Source organism: Lithobates pipiens, unplaced genomic scaffold (genome assembly GCF_037356315.1).
Source record: "Lithobates pipiens isolate NorthernLeopardFrog02 unplaced genomic scaffold, aLitPip1_a1.2 Scaffold_25, whole genome shotgun sequence".
NCBI lineage: Eukaryota > Metazoa > Chordata > Amphibia > Anura > Ranidae > Lithobates > Lithobates pipiens.
In genome coordinates this window covers 233,220,954-233,224,146 of record NW_027507787.1, presented here as the reverse complement: position 1 = coordinate 233,224,146, position 3,193 = coordinate 233,220,954, and positions in this window count along the sequence as shown.

The window sequence follows — 3,193 nt, the reverse complement described above, 5'->3', positions numbered from 1 at the left end:
TATATATATATATATATATATATATTTATATATATATATATTTATATATATATATATTTATATATATATATATATATATATATATATATATATATATATATATATATATATTTTTTTTTATTATCAAAATTTTCAAAATGTTTATGTTTATAGCGCAAAAAGGGCTAAATTGATGACGAAATTATCTTTTTAACATTTTTATTATTGGGTATGTCAAAATATTGATAAACGGAAGTAGTGGTGCGCTGTACTAGGACAGGCGGTCCAGCCTTAAAAGGCTGGTGGGCTGTATAGGCACACCCATAACCTGATCACACAGGATCACGAGGGATATACCCACCATCACCTGCATCACCATCAATTGTATCGTGTTCACTAAAATTGTGCACATGTTATTAATATTTTTTAAGCACTAGCTCTTTATGTGATTTTTTTCTGATATAATCGCCACTTTTTTGCACAAGTGTAACGGACATTTTCTGATATTTTAATTTTTTCTTTCGCCGTGGTATTTGCACAGTTTTAATATTGTTTTGAGGGATTCCGCACTTATATTTTATTCCCTCAGCACTGGCACTTTATGCGATATTTTGGATATTATTGTCACTGTTTGCACAGTAGAACGGATATTCTGTTTATTGCTTTATCTGTATTGTTTCAGCACTTTTATGGTGTAAATGAATTTTGCACTTATCATTTTAGTATTGATTTTTTTCTGGCACTGGCAGTTTATGCGATTTTTTGGCAACTATAACAAATCGCATTGGGAATCACTGGTTCTAAATACTTTTATTGTCTGTTTTTTTTGATTTTTCACTTATATTTTAATATATCTTTGATGTTATAAGGAATGTTACAGTGCTTTTGAGGGCTTTTCTACTATCCCCCCATAAAAGTGCACACTGACATAGATATATGTTTTGTCTTATGTGACAACAAACTAGCTTCTAAATAACCTTATATTATTCAAGTGCCTATACAGCACACCAGCCTTTTTAAGGCTGGACCGCCTGTCCTAGTACAGCGCACCACTACTTCCGTTTATCAGTTTTCTCCACAGGGGTTCAGGTACCCCACTTCAGTGTGTGCAGCAGTACGGTTCCTTTTTTTCTTTTCCTTGATTAGGCGCAGGAATACTTTTTTATACTTATGTCAAAATATTGTTATTTTCTTTCTTTATTTATTTTTTAATTGTCTAAATTTTCGAAATGTTTTCGTTTATAGAGCAAAATGGGCTAAATTGATTAAGAAATTACATTTTTAAAATTTTTTATTAGGTATGTTAAAATATTGTTGTTTTTTTTTTTGTTTGTTTTTTTTCAAAATTGTCAACATTTTCTAAATGTTTTTGTTTATAGCGCAAAAAGGGCTAAATTGATGAAGAAATTACATTTTTAACATTTTTTTTTATTGGGTATGTTAAAGTATTTTATTTTTTTTTTCAAAATTGTCTACATTTTCTAAATGTTTTTGTTTATAGCGCAAAAAGGGCTAAATTGATGAAGAAATTACATTTTTAACATTTTTATTGGGTATGTTAAAATATATATATATATATTTTTTTTTTTCAAAATTATCAAAATTTTCTAAATGTTTATGTTTATAGCACAAAATGGGCTAAATTGATGACAAAATTACATTTTTAACATTTTTATTATTGGGTATGTCAAAATATTGTTATTTTCTTTATTTATTTATTTTTTAATTGTCTAAATTTTCGAAAAGTTTTCGTTTATAGAGCAAAATGGGCTACATTGATGAAGAAATTACATTTTTAAAATTTTTTATTAGGTATGTTAAAATATTGTTGTTTTTTTTTGTTTGTTTTTTTCAAAATTGTCAACATTTTCTAAATGTTTTTGTTTATAGCGCAAAAAGGGCTAAATTGATGAAGAAATTACATTTTTAACATTTTTTTTTATTGGGTATGTTAAAGTATTTTATTTTTTTTTCAAAATTGTCTACATTTTCTAAATGTTTTTGTTTATAGCGCAAAAAGGGCTAAATTGATGAAGAAATTTAAATTTTAACATTTTTTATTGGGTATGTTAAAATATATATATATATTTTTTTTTTTTTTCAAAATTATCAAAATTTTCTAAATGTTTTTGTTTATAGCGCAAAAAGGGCTAAATTGATGAAGAAATTACATTTTTAACATTTTTTTTTATTGGGTTTGTTAAAGTATTTTATTTTTTTTTTCAAAATTGTCTACATTTTCTAAATATTTTTGTTTATAGCGCAAAAAGGGCTAAATTGATGAAGAAATTAAATTTTTAACATTTTTTATTGGGTATGTTAAAATATATATATATATATATATATATATATATATATATATATATATATATATTATTATTATTATTTTTTTTTCAAAATTATCAAAATTTTCTAAATGTTTATGTTTATAGCGCAAAAAGGGCTAAATTGATGACAAAATTACATTTTTAACATTTTTATTATTGGGTATGTCAAAATATTGTTATTTTCTTTCTTTCTTTATTTTTTAATTGTCAATAAATTTTCGAAATGTTTTCGTTTATAGAGCAAAATGGGCTAAATTGATGAAGAAATTACATTTTTAAAATTTTTTATTAGGTATGTTAAAATATTGTTTTTATTTTTTGTTTGTTTTTTTCAAAATTGTCAAAATTTTCTAAATGTTTTTGTTTATAGCGCAAAAAGGGCTAAATTGATGAAGAAATTAAATTTTTTTTTTAAATTTATTGGGTATGTTAAAGCATTGTTTTTTTGTTTTTTTTCAAAATTGTCTAAATTTTCAAAATGTTTTTGTTAACAGTGAAAAAAGGGCTAAATTGATGAAGAAATAATTTTTTTTTTTAATTTATTGGGTATGTTAAAGAATTGTTTTTTTGTTTTGTTTTTTTCAAAATTGTCTAAATTTTCAAAATGTTTTTGTTAACAGTGAAAAAAGGGCTAAATTGATGAAGAAATTCAATTTTATTTTTTTTAATTTTTTATTGTGTATGTTAAACTATTGTTTTTTTTGTTTTGCTTTTTTTTTTTTCAAAATTGTCAAAACTTTCTAAATGTTTTTGTTTATAGCTCAAAAAGGGCTATCAAAGGGTTAACAGTGTGCTTAGGTAATGTTTCAGTGTAGTGGTAGTGTTCCTTCCATGTCACAATTATATGGTCTATCACATAAAATCCAAATAAAATACATTAACATTTT